The sequence below is a fragment of the Lutra lutra genome, chromosome 13 (genome assembly GCF_902655055.1).
Source record: "Lutra lutra chromosome 13, mLutLut1.2, whole genome shotgun sequence".
In the NCBI taxonomy this organism is placed as follows: Eukaryota; Metazoa; Chordata; class Mammalia; order Carnivora; family Mustelidae; genus Lutra; species Lutra lutra.
The window spans coordinates 31,917,542-31,943,698 of record NC_062290.1 but is presented as its reverse complement, the minus strand read 5'-3'; the positions used below and the strand labels follow the sequence as shown (position 1 = coordinate 31,943,698).

General features: G+C 48.4%; 1 pseudogene; it reads right to left on the bottom strand.

Annotated features, from left to right (window-relative positions):
* Window positions 1-263: 263 nt before the first annotated feature.
* On the bottom strand, window positions 264-24,261 carry LOC125082966 (uncharacterized; annotated as a pseudogene).
* Between the last annotated feature and the right edge of the window lie 1,896 nt (window positions 24,262-26,157).

Below are 26,157 nucleotides of genomic sequence, written 5' to 3'. Positions count from 1 at the left end.
GGTCTATTTATAAGGTCAGTCTGCAATAATTCAGGATTCTGCTACCAGAGGCAACCTGGAGTTCAGAAGTTTTGTGTGGGGCAGGCACTTGCAGAACCTTTTCCATATGTGCCACTAAGTAATTTTCCCCAAGCAGCAATCTCTAGATATTCTGGTTAAGGTTACATCCCAATTTAATCGACAAGAAGAGGGTATCTTTCCCTCAGGAAGAAAGACAGAAGCCAGCAAAAGTCAAGGCCTGAACCTCAACCCAGGTGGAAGGTTCAGAACCAAGACAACTTACTACTGTAATGTACATACATCAGGGAGATGACAGGGGTCACACTCCTGTATGTGCTGCACTTGAATCTGCACTGAAGAGACAGGGGCCAGACACTTTGGATGCTGCCCATGAGGCCACATACTCTGAGCCTCGAAGTACCACCTGTAAAAACAGGGATAGAATTTAGTTGAGGTCTCAGGACCCGCACTTGGGGAGACACAGTCACGCATGACAGAGAGCAGGCCCCTCCCTCCTAACAGAGGGCAGGCTCAAGGAGGCCAAAACCACAGGGCCCTGCGATCTGTGAAAGACTTAGCATTGCTGCTGGAAGACCTTCCCTTTAATACATACTTGGCGATTTGGCTGCCAGGAGTTCCATGAGGCTGAAATGTGCCTCTGGTCTTCCCTTGCTAAGACATGCCTCTCATGGACCCTGGAACTCAAAAGGAAAAAAAAAAAAACAAAAAACCAACAACTACCTTCCACTTCCACAATAACCTTCCACTTCAGGGTCGTGGCTATGGCAGACTTCACATTGTGCGCATTTTGCCCTGATAAACACCAACCTTCCAATAAAGCACAGAGCATAGAGCCACGTTTCAGCACCCCGGCGACCTGGCTGGCTGACGTGGCAACCTGGGCCTGCCTGCCTCCCACCCTTCCTGGCTCCAGTCCTTTCCTATCAGCATCTGCCTGGGCCCTGTGACTCTGGCTCTGCCCCAGGTGCCCCAGGCCCCGGGTGCAGGCTGTCAAAAGGCAGTTGAGGAAACACAAACTCCAGATGGCCAGCCCTGTGCTCCCCTCAACCCAACCACCATGGTGACCAACATGGGCCCAGGTGCCAGATCGGACTGCAGCCCCCGCCTTCCTGCTCAAACACAGGGTGCTCCTTGGAAGGAAGGCACATCGGCCCCAAATAACCTGCCCCTTAGCACCCACCCCACCGGCATGAATAACCCCTGGGGACAGATGCCCAAGACACCAACACAACCTCCACTCCAGGGAGCGCATTTCACTCTTCCTCACATTTTGCAAAGGTTGTCTGATGGTACCAGAAAAATCCAGCTAAGTTATGGCCACGGTGCTCTTGTTGTTTAGAACACTTAACCTCCCCAGATTTTGAAAGGTCACCTGACCCATTTCAGAGGGCTGGCACAGTGACCACGCCCACTTCTCCTGCCAGCCTGGGACTCTGCCTGCAGAGGGAATTCCCATCATTGCTGGCCAGAGGCACGACACTCTAACTGCCCCAGCTGACCTGAGCAGGAGCCCCAGCAGAGGAAGGGAGAAGGGACAGGGCCCTCGCGTCAAAGAAGAGCCTACATGGTGCTCAATGAGACATGACATCCCTCTGGGAGCTGCCAAAGAAGGGGCAGCTATGACAACAAACTCAGGGGCTTCATCTTATCACAAAGGGGTATAAACAATGAGCCACGGGGCTGTCTCAGACCTGAGAAGGGGCTGTGACCAGCAAGTCAGGCTGACGTGGATACTGGGTTGCTGTGGGCCCACCTAGCACCATGGGCCACCAAGCACAGACTTCTCAGCAGAGGCCAAGGTCCACCTATGCCTGGATTCCTCAGGAGGCAGTGCCTCTCTCTGGCAGCAGGTCCTGGGAAGCAGGAGAATGCCTCCAGGTGTGAAATCATCCCTCAGTTCTGAGTTCAAGACTGGAAGCATCTCTCTGTCCATTGGGTTGGCCCAGCCCTCCACAGATCTCCTCTTTCCCAGCAGTGACCTGGAACCCACAGTCTCCTCTTCCCATGGTGCCCTGGAACCATGCTTTTCAATAGGGGCACGCTGCTATGCCCCTGAGAGAGGCAGGCCAGGACTCCCAGAGGGCAGGGGCACCCGGAGCATACCGGTCTCACTCACAAACACCTCCATGGCACGCCCAATGGGCTCAGGCCAATGCTCTTGGAGGCCATCAGGATGACCCCAAAGTGCTGGTATTTCTTCATACCTACAGGTGGAAAGAGACAGGGATCAGAGGGTCTTGGAACCACCTCCCTCTCTTGGAACCACACTGAGCTTCTGTGGGGAAAGCTCTGCTCATCCCCAGAGGGTCTGTGTGGAGCAGCATCCTCCTCCTTCCCGGACCGGGGACTTTCATCCACCCAGCACAACAGCAGACCCACCCAGTCCCTCTGCACTCAGGGTCAAGGGGCTAGCAGGCTCTCTTCCAGATGAAGAGCGGAGGTGACAGAATGCAACGTCATTGGTCTTGCCATTCCTCCAGAATCTCTTTGTGAGAACAGATGGGAAAGACCCCAGCATCTGAGCAAGAAATGCACTGTTTGGACTCTTGAGTATTTTAAATTTGTCATTTTCCAGTGGCTTCTACCTTGCGTTTCTCCTTGTAGTACTTCTGAAAATGTCAAAATAAGTGTTCCTCCAAGAATACAAGTCAGCCATCAGGTCTACCCAGAAATGAGACCCTAAGTACCATCTAGATGGGATGTCCTCAAATCTTCTTCTTAGTGGGATGCAGTCTGAAGACTCAACTAGCTTGGGTGATCCAGGAACTAGGAAACTGCCACCTTCCAGGGGCAGAAAGGACCCGAAGCAGGTTGCCAGCCACCCAGACCATGAAAATAGATGGTAGGAAAATCCACTCAGATCATTGCTGTTTTCCTGTTAGAAAGATGGCAGAAAAGAGATGGACGAGAATTCTCAAGGAAGATTCATGACAATGGAAGCTTTCCTAAGAGAACTACTCTGAAACTAGAGTGTGAAGGACAATCAGGAAGGAAACCATAGGCACTTCTCCTGTTTCAAGTTTTTGAGCACCATAAACTTTTGACTTCCGGCACATAGACCTGCTCAGTGGCAGATCCACCACCACCTGGTACACATCCTTCTACTCTGGATTGAAAGAGAGACAACGTAACGCCCGTTAGCTGCCAGCACTCATCGTCATTCTTCCAAAACAAGTGCCTGTGCTTTTCCCTCATGAACCTGTACTCCCTGCTCAAAATCGGGAGCACACCTGATTTCTCTCCACTCCGTGTCTCCCAGATGACTGTGCCTAATTCCCCAAAGAGAAGTGTCCCATTTTCTTTTTTATTTTCTTCTCACCACGCACTTCTTGACTGACATGAAGATGTACCAATGCAAAGGGCCATGTTAGGCTATTTACACATTGTCAGGTTATGGCAAACATCAGAGGAAACGTTCAAATGCCAAAGTCCACCTCACCTTAAATTCAGATTTCTGAAATCGATGGATTTCCAATTCAGTGTTTTGGGGGAATTTCTTTCCAAAGAACTAGCCCCAGCTGTCGGAAATAAAATGTCTATTTGGGGGGTGCCTGGGTGGCTCAGTGGGTTAAAGCCTCTGCCTTCGGCTCAGGTCATGATCCCAGGGTCTTGGGATCGAGCCCCACATTGGGCTCTCTGCTCCGTAGGGACCCTGCTTCCTCCTCTTTCTCTCCCTGCCTCTGCCTACTTGTGATCTCTGTCTGTCAAATAAATAAGTAAAATCTTTAAAAAAAGAAACAAAAATTCTATTTTGACAGAACGTCAGAAACCCATCCAATTTCCTCCATCGTAGTATCTAAGGTTCTCTAAATAACTATACTTGTCTTCACACCACCACCACCAAGGAAACCCTCACCAAGTCATAAACTCCAATTAATTGATATCTGACATTTGCCAAAGTGACAGACATTACTTGATATTATTCAAAACTTAATTTGTTAAAAGTATATATTTTCGTAACATCATTAAGAAAGTTTTCCAAAACTGTGCCAGAAAAATGATCTATTTAGATATCAATTGGATAAAATGGTATAATTGTGTTACCTGAAGCAGCATGACAATTGTATTGTCATGTGTAAATATATGCTGTTACTTGTTTGGATTTTTTTCCCCTCCCATTGTATTATGTTGCAGAACTCATAAAATATGTTCATTTATGTTTCATTTTTATTAACTTGTTTATTTATTTTGTAACTATTTTACTCACTTCTTTGGCAGAGAGATAGAGCTCCCAAGCAGGCAGAGCGACAGGCCGAGGCAGAGGGAGAAGCAGGCGCTCCTCCCCTGAGCAGGGAGCTCGATTCTGGCTTGATCCCAGGACCTGGACCTGAGGTGAAGGCAACTGCTTAAGTGACTGAGAAACCCAGGTGCCCCAGGTAGAAACTACTTTAAAGAAATCACGTTATATTTGTTGCCTGCAAATGTCTATATCCCCTGGGTTTTTGCCAAGGAGTTCTGAATTTTCACTTTCCAAGGGACCGCACGGCAGTGACCAGTCCCGCAGGGACTTACAATGGATGTGGCCCCCTGCATGCCAAGCTCCAGGGAGTACACGGACAAGGGGTGAAACCAGCAGAGAGGTTTGGGGTCCAAACACTCCAGAGTGCACAGACTGACCTCGGCAGCCAAGAGGGTCCTACCCAGCTGTCACCTGCCTCATCCTCTGTGTCGATGCAAAGACACCACATATGCATGCCCTGTATGCAGGCCCCGAGACGCCATCCAGTGGTTGAAATTACCCACTGTCCACAAAGGGCCACCCTCCCTGCAGACCTGAAATGGAGGATGGGTGGCAGGAAAGAGGGAGGTCAATGCACTAAGGGCCTTTGAAATCGGAAACGCAGGGGGAATCCAGTGTTTTCAAAGAGTATCTCTCTGTCCCCTGCAGAAAGGGCACCTGGGATCCAAATTAATGCAACTCACTGAAAAATGACAGACATATGTTTGCATCCTTAGCACGTGGCTCAGGCAGTCCGCCCCACAGACAATATTAGTAACTGTCACCCTTGGCTCAAAGGGGCTCCTGGAATGAACACAGGGTCTTCCGGGGGAGGGGAGCCCCGCAGGAAGCGCTTTTTTTTTTTTTTAAACATATTTTACTTATTTGACACAGGAGGCATGACTTGGGTGAGGGGCAGAGGGAGAAGCACTCCCCTTGAGCAGGGAGGTTGATGCTAGGTTTGATCCCGGACTCCAAGAGCAGGACCTGAGCTGATGGCCAATACTTAACCCACTGAGCCACCCAAGAACTCCTAGAAAGACTTTTTGAAACAATCTCGTATAAATAGGAGTTTTCCAGAGTAGCAGATGCCAAATTAATATTTAAATCTCCTATGTGCCCTCAGGAGTATCTTTTTTTTTTTTAATGTCAAAAAATGGAGTTAGTTAACTTACAGTGCAGTATTGCATTCTGCAGTAGAATTCAGGGATTCATCACATCTCCACCATTCAGAGCTGATGACAAGTGCCTTCTTCAATGCCCATCATCCATCTACCCCTCCCCAACCCACTTCCCTCAATGACTCCACAGTGTGCAGGGATGCCTTCACTCTGAGAGTTCTGTCATGAACCATTGCTGTGGTGACCTGATGACATGCACCCATCCTTCCATTTAAACTGTCACTCTGTGAGCCGAGCCCCTTGCAGTTTGGTGAACAGGTGTAAAGGTCCCCATGATGGGAAATCTCAACTGCTGTTCTACAGGTATGTGCCTATCGATTTTCTCAATTCTCTTCTCTCAGGTTGGCTGCCTCACTTTTACTGAGACTGGCTTTTTCTCTTTGGCTTTTCCTTTCCACCCTCTGATTTCTCCTCCCAGTTTGATGCCCATATTTGTTCATTTTTCTGGGTTATTTCATTGGGATTTCTTGGGGAAGCAGCCTTCCTTAAATCACTTCTAAATTCAGAAAACCGTACTATTTCTGAATGCCAATTTTGGACACTGTCATACAGGGAACAAACACAGGTCACACGCTACACTGTTGTCCCTGGATCAGGAGAATCTTGGTGCTATCCAGGCAACACATTTGAGGGGAACGAATTGCTGGTCACCTCTTCTTGATGGAGATGACAAAATCTGAGAGGAAAGGTCAGTGGTCGAAATGCAGCTGTTTTTAGAAGGAGAGACACTGGAAGATATCAGGGTGTTTTCATGGGTTGATGTGGAGGGTTTCATGGGCCATCTGCATGATGCCTGGGAGTGGACGGGAATGGGCTGTGCCACCGTGTGTGTGGAAAGAACACATGGCAGCTGCACAATGGCCTGTCTGTTGGTCTCAAAGATACTGCTGGTCTGGGTTCTCAAGGCCCAGCCTAGGGAGGGAGACAGGAGACTGTCCCCTAAACCTATAGTCTCCAGAGGGGATCAAGAAACCTGAGAGTAGACAGGGGATATTGGGGAAAATGAGAGAGTAGGAAGGAACTCACTCCAGCCAAGGTAGCCTCAATTCCATCTAGGCTCCTCAGAACAGTCCTCACATCAAGAGCAGGGCATTTAGCATCATCCATCTCCTTCCTGAAACCAACCATCCCCAGCACATGGCTACCTCCATGTTCATTCGTACCATGAACTGCTCCTCGGGATTGGCCAGCTCAAGGCAAGCGAGTTCTAGGCAGGGTCAAAGTGTGACCGTTGGGAGTGGAAGGCAAGCGAATTCTCGGAGGGGTCCTATGCGACTGTTGGGAGTTTGAATCAGCTTGGGAGCCAAGCAGAACCCCAGTAGCTGTGGGGCTCAACTGGCCTTCAGGAAGGCCATGGGCGACTGTGCTGACCTTGCAGAGAAGTGAGGGAACACGGCCAATGCTACATGTTCCTGGTCCTTCACTAGGGCTCCATTTGGAAGAAACCGCCTCATATTTTATGTCAGGGCCCCAAACACAGAGGTGACTGGGGACTGAGTCTGGTCTCGTAGCACTCGCTCTCCCCTACAGAAACACTGGCACAGGGGGACTTGAGACTGTGAGGGCAGCTCTTGGTTCAGGGGTTCAGGACATTTTCTCAGGGGCCCTGGGTGGGTGTCAGGGGCTCGGGGATCCCCATCCACAGGGAAACAATGGCATTCCTTTCCCAGATCCATCCCTCATCAGGGTGGCAACTCTGTACAGTCCCTTCACCACCCTATATTTCAGTGCCCTCCACTGTCAAATGGGGCTTCCAGCCTGTTGCCACTCCCATCGGTGCTGCTGTGGGGAGGACAGGAAAAAGGGACATGGATTCTCTGCTGGCTGTAAAGTGTTGTTCTCATGTGAAGGATAAAGAGGGGGCTTCCATCCTCCCATGCAGTGGAGCCATACCAAGTCCCATGTCTGGCTTCACCCACAGCCAGCCGTCTAGCTGAGTCCATAGGCAGTCCGTTCCTCAATACCTACTTAGCAACTGGGAAGCATCCCATCCTTTCCTAGGTCCCAGGCGCTCCTTGTACTCAATCACTTGGGACACCGTGATGGCACACTAATGTCTAGGTCATAGGGCAGGGAAACGGGGCACAGAGGGTTCTCAGGAGCACTCTTGGGTAGGTGTGGCTGCTCAATGGGATGTGAACCCAGGCCATCAGGCATGCTCAAGGCGCTCTGCTGGGTTTCTGTCATGTCTCTGCTAAATACAAGCCATTGCCCACAGAACCTGTGGGTGTAGGAGGGGGCAGAATTCAGAGCAAAGCACACGGGGACCTCTTCCTAAGTCCCACCTGCAGGGAGGAATGCCTGCTGGGCAGCTGGTGAGTAGGGGCAGGAGACAGTTGGACTAGAAGTAAAGAATGTCCAATCCCCCTGTGGTCTTCTAACAACAAGCTGCCGACACTGCTCTCTATTTCTATGCGTCTCCCAACAATCTGTGTGGAGCTTACCCCTAAGGATGTGGAGGCGCCCACAACCATGCCGGCCCCTCCATGACCACCCAAGAAGAAAGTCCGGTTCTCCCTCCAGGATCAGGCCTACCTCATCGGGGACACTGAGGAAGGTACGTTGATTGGAGACGCATTATTTTGTTCAGTAGCACAGACATAACTGAAGCTTTCAAAACTGCTGAGACACATTTTCCTATGATTTCACTGGTAGCTGTTTCCCTCTATGCCATCTGTCACCATTAAGTCCACAAGTCAAGATGAAATTCTCATTCAAACTGGATCCGAGGGGCACAGGAAAGAAGTGTCTACTAGCTGAAGGCATGGATCTTAGGGCTTTTTGGAACATGAGTCCTTATAGGTCTCTCCAGGAAACATGGTTCTTAGATGTGTAGGAAGGAAGAGACTATGTTTTCCGCCAGTAATGCTGAACAGAAAAATGGAACAGAATACGACAGGAGGTTTCATGATATCCCCCTCCACTTTCGTCCATTAGCCACATCTTACATGTGTGTGCTAGGTACCTTAAAAGGAACAAAATGACCTCACAACATTTGGGGAACTAAAGTACCCAGTATATTCCAAGTGTTTACCATTCTACAAATTGGGCCAATGCATTCGGTGATGTTTTCTCATTCTGGAAACAGACAGAAATCTGCACACTAATGTCTAAGACAGCTGGGTTCCCAATAGCCATAGACAGGCACAGCCCCCAAATCCATCATGGCAGGAAAGGACACATTCAATGGCATCCACACACATCATGGAGTGCTATTCAGCCAAAAGAAGAAACAAAGGTTTCCAATATTTTAGGAAATATGTGGACCTTGGAAACCTAACATACATTTTGAGAGCAAGCACACAAGGAAAGAGGTATATTACATGATCCCAGGCTTTGAGGACACTAAAAGTAGAAAGGACGGTTCAGGGAGGAAAGGGGGAGGGCGAGTCATGTTGTCATGGTTACAGAGGTTCCATGAGATAGGATGGCAATGTTTTCCCCATAGATGGCTGTGCTGTCTACAAAGCATCAGGGATGTGAGCAGTGTCACTGAACGTACAAGTACTAATGAATACAACCTTCCACATTAATTAGATTCCATCACTGAAAAACCCACTACTCCAAGGCAATAGAGGACGATTGGGTCACAGCAGAGATGCAGGGAAGACAGCTGAACAGGCCCCATGACAAGGTGAAGAAGTGGCAAGCTGGCTTGGATTCACAGTGGGCAGAAGGACTCAGGGGACTGCACCCTGTAACCCAGTGTACCTTGAGTGTTTCCCAGACAGACGCTGATGAGTTCCCACTGATGACAGCCCCTCCATTTGAAAGCCAAGGTCCTGTTTCCCTTTTCCATTTTGCTCTCCTCCTCTGTGTTTGTATGTACACCAAGGACATTGGCCCAGCAGCATGTCAGGCCTTGCTTGGTCACTCTTCATATCCATTCACTCTGGCCCCACATCCACATCAAGCAGAGTTAACTTCCCAAGTCATTCTAGAGTAGTGCAGCCAATGTCCTGACAGCTCCTCTGTGTTCTCCTAGACCCTGTGGAGGGCCAGTCCTTCTTAGGGACTGGACAGAGGAAGGCACCCCAACTCTCTCTGAGGTAAACTCTCCTCTCTTTCTCAGAGACAGAAATGTTCCTTCCTTGAGTTCTTCCATCAATGAAGGATGAAAATCTGGCACTTTACCTCCCAGAGGAAGGGAGTAGCAGTCTCCCCTCATGGAGGAATGCTGGCTCCAACATCTTACGCACAGTGGACCCAAAAAGGGTGATGACACAGGACAGCCTCAGTTACAAACTCGATAGGATCAAACACCTTCTTCAGCAGAAAAGGTTTCTCCTTGAAAAAGAATGTTCTATCTGTTGATCAGAATGGACTTCGGAGATCTGCCACGAAAAGCTCCAGCATCATTCAAACTGTCCTCTTTAACTCGGGTGGGGGGACATGGACTCAACCACGGGACCTCATCCTATTAACTGCCTGAAGTCCTCCCCAAACCAAAGGGCTGGCCCAACAGTGGACAGGATGCTGGGATCCTCACTGTGTTTCCTTTTCCCCAATCGCAGGTAGATGCTGGGAGGAATGACAGCTGTACGTATTTAAGAGCATCGGTCTCTGGGAGGAAATCTAGAGTACAAAGAAGCCTGCCCCCTGATTCTGGGTTCTGACAAGGAATGGGGGTTGGGGGATACTGACCGAGACTGTCCAGTGAGGCAAGGTCACCACGTTGTACAGGGCCTGGAAGAACCAGTACAAATGGAAGGGGTGATTTGTGTGCACATGGGATGAAGGCCCTATGTGCCTGGGTGCATGGCAGTGTGTCTGTCTCTCTGTGTGTGTCTCTATGTGTTATGCTTGTGAACATGAATGTGTGCCATTCTCAGGAGATATTTCTCACACTTCTATCACAATCAAATTGCCACCCTCCCAAAACACTCTCATCACCCTGGTACACTTTACATACTCCTTCCCCTGCTCACCACAGCTGTACATGGAGGACGTTTCCCTTTGCTTTCCTGAGATGGGCATGGTGCAGAGATGAATGATCCAAACCCCTGACCTCCTACTTGGAAAGCCAAGATTGGAGCTCAGGTTTCAATCTGAAAGTTGCTCTGGACTACGCACCTGTGTTAGTCCCTCAGCCAGGGGTCATGATGTACCATAGGTTCTAGCTAGAAAAGGGCCACCAGCATCTGTGCACACAGCCAAAAACCTAGATTCTATGAAGGTCCCTGACAGGACCCACCGTGACACAGTGGCCTCCAAGGTCACAGAAGCTGGGGCAATGATAGAAGCCCATGTTACAGATTACAGCCTGGTCCCTGGACTCAAGTGCACAGAGAAAAGCCACATCCTCATGCTCAAGCCCACAATGCTGGATAGGGGGTGGACCCATGGAGGACAGAACAGGGCAACATCGGTCATAGCCAGTCTCAATGTGTACACACGACCAATGGCAGAAAAGCATCCCAGAGGGAATTTAGTGTACTTGATAAGATTTCCGTAGGCCCCAGGAAGGTTCACATTCTCTAAACACACACTCAGACACCACTGGCAAATAGGAAAGCAAGGTCAAGTTTGGTTGGAAGCTTTGGACCCAAAACCCCCGGGGGCAAATCTCCTGCAAAGCTGTCCTACAGAGTGTCAGCACACCCTCCAACACTCCTCTGTGTAAGGAACTTCCCAATGGTCAGAACACCTGGGAGGGTTTGGACAGCCACTGTTTCATGGGAAACACACACATACACACACACACGGGACAGCTCAAGAAGAGTGGAAGGAATCTATCAAACTCATTGACGGTGCCGGCTGTTTACGTAAGCTACGATGTCAGTGTTCTCCAGCATTGTACATGGGATTTTCTGAGGACAAATGATGATTGAAGACAACTACTAGGCTTCTTTTCTGAGGGTTGAATTCAGCCTGGCAAGCAAGGCTGCTCTTTATGCTGTGCAAAATCTTACAGAGACATGATGCATATAGTCACAGCATATGGGGATCTTGGGCCTGGAACTGATTTCCAAAGAAGAAGCATGTGACACCTTAGTGGCATGTCAGTCAGGAGAGGTTATGGGACTCAGTCCTCACACAGAAGCCAGGTTAGGGTTCATATGTATTGGACTATTTGGCTTTGATCGGGCTCGCTCTAGCTAGAAAGATAAAAACCCTCTTCTCATTTCCTTCCTGCTTCTCTCCCATCCTTTCCTCTCTGCACTAAGGAGAAGGCCAGGAAGCAGTGCTGCCCGTACCTCCTATGCACCCACGTGCACACACTTGCCTCCTGTCCTCATCCATCCAAACTCCCTGCCGACTTCTGTAGCAGCCACACCAGTGTCCTCACAGTGGCTCTGTATCCTCCTAGCTCCCCCCGAGGACCTGATGGAAGAGCTACCCATTTTGATGGCAGAGAAAGAAACTCCAACTCTCCCTGGATAAACTCATTTTTCTTTAAGACTTTATTTATTTGAAAGACAGAAAGAGAAAGAGAGAGAGGGACACAGAGTGCACAAGAGCACAAGCAGGGGGAGTAGCAGAGGGAGAGGAAGAAGCAGGCTCCACTTTTGAGCAGGGTGCCCAATGTGGGGTTCCATCCGAGGACCCTAGGATCAGGTCCTGAGCTGAAGGCAGAAGCTTCTAAGTCTGAGCCACTCAGTCACCTCAGTAAAGTCATTTTTTTTAAAGATTTTATTTATTTATTTGATAGACAGAGATTACAAGTAGTCAGAGAGGCAGGCAGAGAGGCAGGCAGAGAGAGAGGAGGAAGCAGGTTCTCCACTGAGCAGAGAGCCCGATGTGGGGCTCGATCCCAGGACCCTGAGACCATGACCTGAGCTGAAGGCAGAGGCTTTAACCCCTGAGCCACCCAGGCGCCCCCTCAGTAAAGTCATTTTGTGTCTGAGGGACAACCAGTGTTTGAATTTCTTTCCATGAACATCTGAGCATGTACATGCAAGAGGGTAGAGACAATTTCCTTGGTGCTGAGAGCCTGCAGTGAGTTTATACCATTAACGGACACCGTATTTAGACGGGCACTGAGAAATCATCACCACCACTCCTTTGCAATGGATGGTCATGAGCATTTTCCAGGAGGTCATTCTGTCTATGGAAAATGGCTTTGTAATGAGTTTCTGAAGAAAATGGACTTGGGAGATTTGACATTCCAAGCTGGAGCCTTTTCTGGAGGTTACTTTCTCCATCTCTGGATCATAAACTCAATGACCATATCCCATCTAGCTTGCTTACAACATCAAGGGCACAGAGATGTGTGCACAGGGTGCTGTGATCCTCACTGGGTTTCCCTTTCTCCAACTGCAGGAGGCGGCAACCGGAAATGGACTATGTACATATTCTCTCATCAGTCACTTTAGGGGGACAGATCTAGCTGAAGAACAAGGTAGGGCTTTCTCTCCTCCTTTGGTCTGTAGGGCTTCCCCCATTCTGAGTTCCTGCTGGGAACGGATCCTGGGGTGGACTGAACAAACGGAGTGTCCTGTAGAAAACCAAGACCCTGTGCTACAGTCCCTGCAAACCAATAGGTCATTCAGGTGGTGTGCTTGGTGCGTCTGAGGGTTGGGGCTTGTTTTTCTGTGGGTTGATGCTACGGGACTGGGCATGTGGGTGTGTTGAGTGCGTGCCTTTCATCAGAAGACATCTCCCACTTAATGGGGTTGAGGGCATGGCTCAAAATTTCAAAGCCAGGTCTCCATCCCCACTGTGCACACCCCCCTAGGACACCACATTCCTCGCTGACCACAGCTCCACCTGGAAGGTTGCTTAGGATTCCCTTTCCTCAGACAGGGATGGGGAGAAAGGAAGGGGCCCACACCTGTCCTAGCTGGGGACATTTCTCAGACATGGTCAAAACACAAAAGAATCAGAAGCTAGTTTAATCTACCAAAACATAATCACCAGCCTTACAAAAACGCTCACATCTTGAATGCACAGAGGGAAGGCTCACTGGCAAATGGCAACCACCAGGAAAGCATCATTAGCTTGGTGCCCCCTCAAACTTCTGACAATCTGCTACATGGTCAGGTTAGAGAGTGCCCTTCTCTCGCCTGGCCTCCACTTCCTAATGAATTTGCTGGTTCCTGGTTGGGGGGCTCCAGGGAAACCAGCTCCTGCTGACTCGAAGGACACACCCACATGCCACAGGAAAGGAAGACTGGGAAGAATCAGCACTTTGTGGTTGGGGACTCTTTTGGAATGCACAGATGTCAGTACCTAGAAATCCTGTGTCTTTGGTTTTCCTTACCATGCATGACTCAGGAACAAATATAAAACTCTAGGGTACTTGCGATAGCATTGAATGCAACCCTGCCACGCAGTGTTCTTCTGAAGAAATACAATCTCCTAGAAGAGGTGAGAAATAGGTAGGAGCAGCATAGGTTGATCCTGGCAAAGAAACGGTCTTGACAATGACCACGACGCAGTCTCTGGTTGGAGGAACTTGCCTGTCAGTAAAACGGAGTGTGCATATTAGTGTTTACCCTCTGTTGGATTGAAGAGGTCACCCTGATTCAATTCCCTGTAGCTAAAGTTCAGAGTCAATATTTCTCTCTCCCTTCCTGCTCCTTCCCCTGACCTTTCTTGATGCAGCAGCAGCTTGCTCAGTCAATAACCATGTAATGCAACGTCGCCATACACTCCTGTGCACGCCCACCCCAAGCTAAACTCCCTGAGCTCTTCCTGCAAAGCCCCACCAGTGGACTGGACATTCTGTGTATCTCTCCCTAGCTTCGCTGGATGGACAGGTGGGTGAATGTTCCACAGGAATGACAGAGGAAGACAACCCATTTTTCACCAGGGTGATACATTGGCCTTTCTTTGTGGGAGACACAAAATTCTTCTGGCTTTTTAAATCCAGGTCACATACAAAAATCTCAGCATGCACAATTTACAGGGTAAGGAGAAGTTTGAGTGAGATGCTACCTAAATCCCAAAGACATTGTAGGGGGTGGGGACAACCACAGCAGTATCACCTACCATCTGGAGGGCAGGGAGCTTTGGTATGGGTAGCAGCTATTCCTCCTTGCCATCTATTTTGTCCAGTGGGACCCGGAACTTGGGACCTGTAGGAAGACTGGGCGCATCTGTGCAGGACTCTTTTTGCTCTCTTCATACTTTGGGGTAACGGGCCTCTAGCACTCTTCCCCATCTGGTTTTATCCCATCCCCCAGGGAACAAAAGAGCCAGGCAAACAAGACTAAGCCTGATTTGATGTTCATACTGTTTTCTTTTCTGAAATCACAAGTGTCCCTGCTGGAAGGGGACGGCGGTAAGTATTCTGTACTCTAGTGTCACTCACTTGTTTGCAACAACCTGGAAAAAGTGGAAAGGTGGGGCTTCCTCACAGGCTCCATGATGAGAACCACCATGATTCCAGGTCCTGAGGGACTGAGAATAAGGGTCGGAGGAAAAGAAAGGTATTTTCTGGGAAAAGACCCGTGGCCTCATGGCCCTGTTCCCGGAAACTACTCCACTGCTCTTAGTTGGTGCAGGTTTGGGTGCAGGGAGTAGGTTTGCCTTGGAGATGGACTATTTTACAGCTTCTCCAGGCCCTGTAGCTGCAATAGAAGGCAGAGTTTCTATTCACGTTCCTGATCCTCTCCAGGACATTTCATCCTCCATCCAGGAAGGGCCAACTGCAGCTCAGTCCAGACTGATTAGCTCCTCACGTCCACACACTTGTCCACACATGTATGCCAAGCAAAGTTCCCTGAGTGATTCCTGAAGAGCCCCATCAGGGTCCTGACACTCTCTGTGTGTATCTACCTAGATCCCCTGGCTGGCCTGTGCAATGGCACGGATGTGGACAGCACAGAGGGAGAGGCCCCATTTTTGACCAAGGTGGTAAGTTAGCCTTTCTTCATGTGAGGTACAGCATCCTTTGTTTCTCTTATACTCGAATTCAGATCTGAACACCTCAGCACGTACAATGTCCTTGGTGGGGAGATTATTGAGTGAGAGTCTGTTACCCATGGATACCCGATTCCAAAGACTCTGCAGGAAACAGCAGGTTTGGTTACAGTCCTCAGGATAGTGAGCTTTTTCACTGATACTACAGAAACCGCCTTGTTACCTGTTTTGTCTAATGGACCCAGGGCATGCAACTTCTAGGTAGATTCCATATCAGTGCCCATGACCCTGCCCATCACCAAGAGAACAGAAGAGCTGCACATGCAGGATGAGGCATGACTTGATGTTCATCATGTTTTCTTTTCTGATATCGCAGGTGGCCCTGCTGGAAAGGGAGAGTGGTAAGTATGCTGTACTCTAGAGTCACTTATTGGTTTGGAGCAACCTGGACAGTGGGCAAGGTGGGGCTCCCTTGCAGGCTCCATCTTGAGAGCCACCCAGAATCCAGATCCTGTTGAAATAAGACTAAGAGTCATGTTCCGGACCAAGACCCGAGGCCTCATGACCTGCCCCCAGAAGCTACCATGCTGTTCTTAGGTGCTGTAGGATTGGGTGCTGGGCAGGAGGTGTGTTTACATGGGAATCCATGTGCTATGATTCTCAGGGTTTGTGTGTGTGTCAGGTGGGTGAATGGTATGTTCTCGAACATGTCTGTTCCACTCAACATGGCAATTAATGGTGTCCATGTTCTCAGGGAAGTTTCCCATCACCATCACATCGGATCACACTACACATATCTCCCCAGTGTGGAGGAGCCTTTAGTTGGGGCTCTAACATTGGGAGACATGAGAGAACTCACCCTTATTAGGAAAGTAGACATGATATGCACGGGGGAAACAATTCCAGGGCAGTGCTCACCTCTGTACACAGCAAGACTACCAGAGAGGAATGATAGGGATGGAACTAAGGTTGGAGACCCTTCATTCAGAGAGCTCTGCTCTTATTCATGCTCTGCTCTTATTCAGGACCTCACATGGGGTAGAAGCCATGTGGTGGGATTGCTGCACAAGAGCTCACAGCAACATGCATCCCTTCGAGGCCAGGGGCACGTTCCCACAGACAGAAACTGGTGGAAGGCCATCTTCAAGGGAAAGACTTTAGTCCAGCCACACCCTTAGCCAGCATCTGAGGATCCACACTGGCAGGAACCCTGACAAATGCGGTCAACGTGGAAGAGCCGTTAGATACAGCTCTCACATTTGGAGACACCAGACAACTCAGAGCAGAGAAACCTGTGTCTGTCATCACTGGGGTCCCGCCTGTACCCAGAGCGCCCACCTTTCTCACCACCACAGAAATAACACAGTACAAACCCCGTGTCTCCAATCACTGAGGCAGAGCCTTCTGCCAGAAGTGGTCCCTTTCCCAACACCAGAGAACTCACACGGGGAGAACAACTAGCACTGTGTGTTGGTGGGAGAAGCGTCAACTGGGGCTCAGGCCTGAGCTCCCACTACCATCTCAGAGAGTGGGTCATCCCTCACACAGGAGCGAAGGTGCAGGGACATCCTGGGACACCCTGCTGCTGAATGCTGATAAAATCCATGTGGGAATCCCATTCCTCATGGAGCCAACACGTGAAGGACCTGGGAGGATTCACACACAAGAAAATCCTCCTGGTGTGATGAGGAAAGGAATTTGCTCAGGAATCCCTTCTTCCTTAGCCAGCAATGACACCCTCACACCGAGGAAACACTGATCCCAATGCAATGGAGGGAAACTCATTCCCGGATACTCACATCAGAAAATCACTGAACAAATATCTCCCAATGAATTTCTTAGGGTGAAATTGAGATACAAACTCAGACACTGACAATTTTTCACTATAAACACATACAACTGAGTCACACTCTGAGGGATGCTGAATGCCCTATTCCAGTAACCAATAGCTAGAAATAAAGCACATCTGCTCCCATCCATCAGTACTTGCATAAAGGCCACTATCACTGAACAGGCAGGGTCTCACAGCCGTGCACAGTGTGCCAAGTAAGAATCAGGGGACTTTTCCTTTACTAGCTCTCACAACTGACACAGGTACTGTCTCTTGGTAGGAAGTTTGACACATAAATACATTGCCTGTGATCCATGACAACATCAATTGGAGGGTTAACTTAGAATCTTAGAACACAAGGTGATTGATGTATGTTCACGAAAACATTAATCTATTGATGTATGTAGATTGCAAAGATGAATGGCAACAAGACTCAACAAACACATGGTTTGTGATCTACCTCTCATGTATCCTTCATTCTACTAATATTGTCCTCATAAATTGGAAAGGATTTACAAATTAATTACATGCTTAGAAATATTTCTATTTACATTACTTATTTGAGGGCAAGAGAGCTAGAGAGGGAGCAAGAACAGTCAGGGTCGGGCAGCGGGGAAGAGGGAGAGGAAGCAGGCTCCACATTGAGAAGGGTGCCCAATGCAGGGCCTGACTCCCCAGGATCCAGGGATCCTGACCTCAGCCAGAGGAAGATGCTTAACCAACTGTGCCACCCAGGGGCTTGCAAATTAATTTCATCTTTTACAAAGGTACTGTTTTGGATGAACTGTGTATATCAGGACAGGAATAAAACTGTACTGTTCAGAGTCAGGCAGTGAGGGCTACCGCCCCCTCTATGAGAATTTGGTAGCCCACTGCTTTTCTCCACCACCAAGAATAGCTACTTATCTCTTGGCCTGAGAAGGTGTAAGTCCACTGCCGATAGGGAAATAGTCCCCAATTTAGAAGATGATAGAACAGGAGGGGGTATGTACACTCCCTTCCTTAAACACAAAGCACACCCAGGAATGCCTGTATGGTTCTTTTAGTTAAGGGACCAACTCCTGATTTTGACTCAGGTCCTGATTTCAGGATTGTCAGATTGAGCCCCTGACAGGTGACATGCTCTGCACAGCATGTGGAGCCTACTTAAGGGTCTCTCTCTCCCTCTGTACCTCCCCTTCCAACCTTGGCTACCAGGAGTTCCATGATGTCTATGCTAGACTAAAGGAGGAGCATGTAGAACAAGAGGTGACCCAGACGTCAATCACCATTGGCAACTAGTGACAAGAGACTAAATAATCTTCCTGCTGCTTCCAGAACCAAGCAGAAGACTTGCAGAAATCCTATTACAACTGCATTTCATGTGACCATCTTAGCGATGCTTACTTCTCCTAGAATCTTCATATTAGAAACGTATCCTCATTCATCCACCCTGAATCTTCAGTGATATAGAATTCCTACAGGAGATGTGCATACACTCTACCTCCTGATGTCTTCTCTACTCCATGTGAGTGAACTTCTTACTGACCCTCTTGATTTTGGCTGAGGTGATGATCTCAGGGTTGTGAGATCGAGCCCTGTGTCATGCTCTGCAAAGCATGTGGAGCCTGCCCAGTGTCTCCCTCTCTCTCTCTCTCCCACCTCCTCATCTTAAAAAAAAAAAAAAAAAAAAAAAAAAAAAAACAAAACAACAACAACAACACGTCCACTCAGAGATCCATTTGTAAAGATGCCCAATATTCTCTTTACACTAGTATACTGGCCCTAAAAAGAATGTGTTGGCAGAAAACACTATTTTGGACAGAATGTCTATTTATAAGATAACCCTGCAGTAACTCAGGATTCTGCTAACAGAAGCAACCTGTAGTTCAGATGTTTTGTATGGGGCAGGACTTGCAGAACCTTCTCCATATGTGCCACTAAGTAATTTTCCCCAAGCAGCAAACTCTAGATATTCTGGTTAAGGCTACATCTCCAATTTAATTGACAAGAAGAGGGTATCTTTCCCTCCAGAAGAAAGACAGAAACCAGCAAAAAAGACTCCCAAGTCAAGGCCTGAACCTCAACCCAGGCGGGATGTTCAGAACCAAGACCACTTACTAGTGTGATGTACATCCACCAGGGAGACGACAGGGGTCACACTCCTGTACATGTTGCACTTGAATCTGCACTGAAGAGACAGAGGCCAGACACATTGGATGCTGCCAAAGAGGCCAAGTCACCTGAGCCTCGAAGCACCACCTGTAAAAACAGGGAGAGCATTTAGTTGAGGTCTCAGGACCAGCCCTCGGGAAGACACAATGTCACACAAAACTGAAAGCATGTCCTTCCCTTCCAGCAGAGAGCACAAGCTCAAAGAGGCCAAAGCCACAGGATCCAGAAGTGTGTGAAAGACTTAGCATTGCTGCTGGCAGACTTTCAAATAATACATGCATGGTCAATTGGCTACCAGGAGTTCCATGATATCATTGCCAGACCCAAGCAGGAGGATGTGGGCCAGGAGATGGCCCAGAAGTCAATCACCATTGGCAACTACTGACAAGAGTCTAAATAAAGTTCCTGCTGCTCCCAGAACCAAAGAGAAAATCTGCATAAACCCTCTTTCAACTGCATTTTGCATGACTGTCCTAGAGATGCTTACTTCTCCTTGAATCCTCTTTCACCTTTGACATGGTTCTCATTCATCTACCCCGTCACTTCAATGGCACGTAACTCCCATAGAAGATATGCTTATACTCTACCTCCTCAATGTCTTTTCTACTCTATGTGAGTGACTGTGTTAGTCTTGTTTCCTTCCTTTTTTTCACAACTCTATTTGGCTGAAATGAGCCTCTGGTCTTTCCTTTCTAAGACATGCCTCTCATGGACCCTGGAACTCAAAAAAAGAAATAAAAAACCAACAACTAATCACCACCCAATATGGATGTAACCTATACCTTGGAGATTGAAGTTGTTTCACTCCTAACTGGAGACTATGCTACTGACCCAAAGGGCAAGCCCTCCAACAACCAGCTTCTAGAGGATTCTGGGATGATTTGGGGTATAGTTCTGATAGGATTTTCCCAATCAGAAAACACTGCCAGCCTCCAAAGTAAGGTCCTCAAACCTGACTGCAAACTAAATAGATTCAGAGCTTCACAGGACCCATTGTGAGGCACAGAAACACCTGGTGGTGGTGGCCGCGGGTGATGGATTTCAGTTCAGTGGATTTGGGATGGTTTCATAGATGCAAGAAGGCAGCCACAAGCACACTTGGTTTCTTAGCATCTATTCTAACTAAGCCTGGCAGGCATAGTGATGGACCGTTCCATACAGATTTTGAAACCATGCTGTGCTGGAACTTTTCATGAGGAATCTCTAGAGTGAACTTTCAGTACTGTGTCCAAGCCAAAGCCAAGCACAATACTCCCATCAGACTTGACTGCAATACCTGTCGATTTGGGTGGATTCCTCTTCTCAAGGTCCCCCAAATATCCTGAGGTTCCTATACCTGCCAACAGGTAACATTCTCTACACATCTGGCAAGGCTCCTGGGCATTGTGTCATCGAGGTGTCAAGCCGCTATTGCCATGGAGCTCCACAAAGTCACCCTTAATTCCTGAAAATTGTCTGGCCATCATCTGAGTCTATACACATTACTCTCAAATTGGACATTTCGCTCAATCCCTTGGTAAAATAACCAATATTTCCAGTGGTGTCCTGTTATAAGAAAAAGTCACTTGTGCTGAACTTACGCCAATAATCCTAAGTACCTTGGAAGAAAGAATTCTCCCTGAGAGTTTCTGAATGATGGAGCGTTCAGGGAGAGAGAGAAGTTAAATGCTCTCATTTGTTCACACAGAAATATTTCATCACATTTCTGAAGATCATGGGTATTTTCAGATACAGTTTCCCTCAATCTGGAAGAAGCAACATTAAAGAACCAGCAATGTTTCAATCAAGAGTCACAAAGGTAGACTAATGTTCCTCAACTCACTCAGTGCCCCCTTATTAATTCTTGTTTGGCTTGAATGCAGCTTTTCCATGAGTTCTGCAAATCCGTACCCAGTTGAATTTGAGAATTTTCACAATCGGACACTAAGAACCCACAAGACACATCTCCGTGTACAGTCACAGGCATTTAATGGCAAAGTAGGGATGAAAGGCCTGCGGACACATGCTAAATGAGATATATTTTAACTGAACATAAAAGGCCAGACATCAGCATGGAAGCAGAGACCACAAGACCTGCATCCTGGTCACCAGGGCATGGCATGTCCATGAGTTTCTGTATCTCCAAGACAAACACGCTTATGTCTTCTGAACTAAGGGTTCTGCTTCTAGAACTTTCTCCGAAGGAGAAAACCAGAGGGGTTGTAAAGGATTTGCAACAGTGTTTATGGAGGCTTCCTGGATGATGGCAAAGCCCTGCAGCTCACTGCCTTGCTCAAGGCCCACAAAACTGTTCAGTACCCCCTTTGCATCCACCATGGTCAGGCAGGTCTAGCCCTTTCAACCCTGGTTGCACAGCACACCCTCTCCTGGTGTCCACCAGGCCACTTGGCCTCTGTGTTCCATGTCCTCGACAGATCTCTTTGGATGAAGGTAACCCGCATAGGGGTGGAAGGAGCAAATATACCTTCCCACCCTTTCTCCCTCCTTGCACCCATCCAAGGTTTGTGCAGGGGGAGCAGAGCTGCAGGGACATGCAGATGGGGTTCTTCTGTGGCGCTTCCAAGAATCCACTTGCACAGAGCCTGAGCCTTAGCACTTAGCAGGCTATTTTGGTCTCCACCCACACTGTCCACCCCAGCCATGGGGCAGCATTCCACCTGCCAGCCTCCTCAGAAAGAACTCCTGCACCCTAGCTAGCTGCCCTCCATCCAACCCCCAGATGCTGACCTAGGCATTCGAAAGGAGACTGGGTGAGGAGACACACCCACTGCACCCAGGTGCCTGAGTGCACTCCACACCACACCATCTACTTCAGGGTTGTGGTAATGGCAGACTTCCCACTGTGTCCTTTTTGCCCTGAGACATGCCAACCCTCCAGTGTGGCACAGAGCACAGAGCCGGGCTTTAGTCCCCCGGTGACGTGGCTGGCTGATGCAGCTGCCTGGGCCTGCCTGCCTCCCTCCCTGACTCCAGTCCTTTCCTATGAGAATCTGCCTGGGCCCTGCGACTCTGGCTTTGCTCCAGTGTCCCGAGCCCTGGGTGCAGGCTGTCAACAGGCAGTTGATGAGCCACAGACTCTGGCTGGCCAGCCCTGTGCTCCCCTCAACCCAGCCACTGTGGTGACCAATGTGGGCCTAGGTGCCAGACAGGACTGCAGCCCCCGCCTTCCTGCTCCACCTCAGGGGGCACCTCTGAAGTAAGGCACGTCAGTCCCAAATACCTGCTCCCCAAACCCCTCCCCACCGGCTGAATAACCCCTAGGGAGAGATGTATAGAGAAGCCAACACAATCTACACGCCAGGCACTGCATTTCACTCAGCCTCTCATGGTACACAGGTGGGTCAGAGGAGGATTCAGCACAGCAGCACAAATAACACTTGAGTAGTGAACAAATGTGTTTCTCCCAGGGCAGCAACATTTCCAGATACCCTGCAGTAGGCCTGGTTGTCAGCCTACCTGTGCTCCAGTAGGAGCCCTGCTCTGACATTGATGAGCAAGCCACAGACCAAGAGTACCTCTGCAGGTAAACGGGCCCAAATGTATCCTGGATCCTTTCATTTTGTTGTTTTGATTTTGCTCCAAAGTCCAGGGAGACACCTCTGGGACATGGATGGGGCTCTCCATTCAAGAGCACAGGAGGTAAATGAGCCATATGTTCCACTCAACACCACTCCTGGGATAGGCTGAGTCAAGCTACTACACATGTGCTACCCTGTGACCTCAGCAAGGCCAAAGCACAACCTGCTCCCTGGATGTGGAGAGAACAGGGATGCAGTACCTGAGCCAAACATTCTGAAGCCAGAACTCTAAGGGAACTATGCATGTGGGCTGGCTGTAACACAGAAACTGGCAGGCACCACGCTGCCCTGAAAGCCACGCAGGTTCCTGGCAGCTTCAGAGTGGGGGTTCAGTGCCTGATCTCCATTCCAGATTGCTCCTGCTGTGTCCTGACTCAGACCTAAGCTGGAACCCCTGTGGTGTCTCCAAGGTCAGGTGGCATAAAAAGGGCCTATAGTAGTTGGGGTGGCCCTGGGAAGAGAACACACTGAGGCAGATCCCAGGATGAGGCTGGATGTCATATCAGGGGCTCACTGAGATGGGAACCCATAGCAGATTGCTGTGGGAATAGGGAGCCCTGTGTCTGTGGAGAGTGTCCACATCACTGCCTCAACAGCTGTGTCCCTGGCAAATGACTGAATCTGTCTATGCCCCACGTCTTCTGTAGAACAGGCCTCACAGCACTTTGTCCCCCAGAATTTGGTGAGGATAAACCAAGACAATGAACAATAAGCACCTGACTGGTGCTTGGAACAGAAGCAGCATCCATGAAGACACATCTCCTTAGGATTGCTTGGTAGGAAACATGTTTTGGAACACCTGGCTCAGCTGGTCATGTGGTTTTGAATACCAGAGAAATAGCACCTGGCTTCAGGGAGCCTCCCTCCAACATGGTGACTCAGAGCCACCCTTATGCAGTTACACAACCTCCTCTCCAGTGACATTCCTGCCTGTCTGGTAAATATCAGGCTGTGTAGGCACACTACCCTGCAAGCCCTGACCCAGGAAGCCATGGACCCAGCAAGTTTGTAGTTCTCAGTTGGGCCCAGCTGTCCTCCCCATGTCACCAGGACAGTGGACCTGGGCCTCTGCCCTTACCTCGCTTCTCAGTGGTGATGACAGTGACCTCTAGGGGCTCCCCCAGCCCTGCCTCATCTCGGTCATCAGCCTGAAGATGTACGCTGACTCTGGGGCTAGCTCAGTGGCCATGAATTGCCTCACCATGGCACCCATCTCTACTGTGGTCAACATGATGGAGTTGCTGTTGGCCAGGCCATAGGCGATCTGATACCCTATGGGTGAGACAGGAGAACCACGCATCAGTCTCATCACCCCCTCAGACCCCACATCCCCGCCACCCTGCCACCACCACTCTGCCGTGTTTCCACCATGTCCTTCATCCTCTGCCAGCATCTGAGAGGAATGGCACAGCCGAAGTGTCGCATGGAGCCTCTGAGTGCTAGGCCCTGATGACTCTCGTTCCCCTTCATCCAGCCTACACCAAGATGTGGAAACAGTTTCATCTTTAGTGATTCAATACTTACATAAAACATCAGTACTCATCATATCAGCAATTTAAAACCTCCCAAAAAAACAAGTTCCAGAAGCAGATGCCTTTCATGGTAAATTCTACCATTCAGGGAAGGATTCATAACAGTCCACTTTTCCAAAAAACAGAAGAGAAAGCTTCTAAAATCACTTGCTGAGGCAACATTACCATAATACAAAAATAAACGAGGACACCCCAAGAAAAGAATCTTACAGTCCAATATCCCTGATGACCATAGATGCAAAAATGTTCAACAAAATACTAGCAACCCAAGTACACCAATATGCTGAGAGGATCATATACTATGATCAAGTGGGATCTTGTAGGAATGCAGTGATGGTTTATAGGTGCACATCGATCAAAGTGATACAGCACATTAACAAAATAAAGAATAAAAATTATGCGATCACCTTGAGATGCAGGGAGGCATTTGACAAACTTTAATATCCGTTTTCAATCAAAATTCTCAACAGACTGCATAGACCAGGAACATACCTCAACACCGAAAAGGCCATATATGGGGTGCCGGGGTGGCTCAGTGGGTTAAAGCCTCTGCCTTAAGCTCAGGTCATTATCCTCAGGTCATTATCCTGGGATCGAGCCCCACATCGGGCTCTCTGCTCAGCAGGGAGCCTGCTTCCCTCTGCTTCCCTCTCCCTGTTTCCCTCTTCCCTCTCTGCCTCTCAGCCTACTTGTGATCTCTCTCTTTCTCTCAAATAAATAAATAAAATCTTAAAATAAAAAGGCAAAAAAAATAATAAAAAGGCCATGTATGACAACCACACAGATTACGTCACATCCCATACTGAAAAGTTTTAGCTGTTACTATTTCCTCTAAGATCACCAAAGTTAGGAACACTGCCAATCTTTCCTTGCCACTTTTACTGAACACAATATTGAAAATCCAAGGCAGAACAATTATGCAAGAAGATAATCAGAAGTCATCAAAACTGGAAAGAAAGAAGGAAGTAAAATGGTCACTATTTGCAGATGATATAGAATATAAGGAAAACCTCAAAGAAGCCAGTGAAAAATTGCTCAAACTATGACTAAATTCAGTAAAGGGACAGGATACAATATCACTACCCCAAAACCTGCTGCGTTTCTATACACTAATAACAAATCATCAGAAAATAAATTAGGAAGATCATCCCACCTGAAGTTGCATCAAAAAGAATAAAATACCCAGGAATAAACTTCACCAAGAGGTAAAATCTTGTACAATGAAAACTACAAGATGGTAAGGAAAGAAACTGAAGGCAACACACATAAGCCGAAAGACACCACATATTCATGGGTGAGAAGAATTAATAGCGGTAAAATGTTTGTACTTCCCTAAACCATCTACATTTCAATTCCTATCAAGATTCTAAGGACATTTTTCACAGAAAGCGAACAAAGGATATAAAAATTTGTAAGATGTCACAAAAGACTCTGAATACCAGAGAAATCTAGAGAAAGAAGAACCACACTAAAGGCATCGCTTTGCTCATTTCAGACTAATGACAGACTCAGACTCAGACTAATGACAAAGCTAGAGTAATCAAAACAATCTAACATTGTCATAACAACAGACACACACATCACCAGAAGACAGGAGAGAGCCCAGAAGTAAACACACACATCTACGGTACGGGACCTTATGACAAAGGAGCCAAGAATAAACAAGGGGGAAAAAATAGTCTCTTTCATCAATGGTGCTGGGAACACTGGAGAGCCACATGCAAAAGAACAAAACCGCACTATTCTTTTACACCATACACAAAAATTAACTCAAAATGGGTCAAATACTTGAATATAAGTCCTGGAACTATAAAACTTGTAGCAGAAAACACAT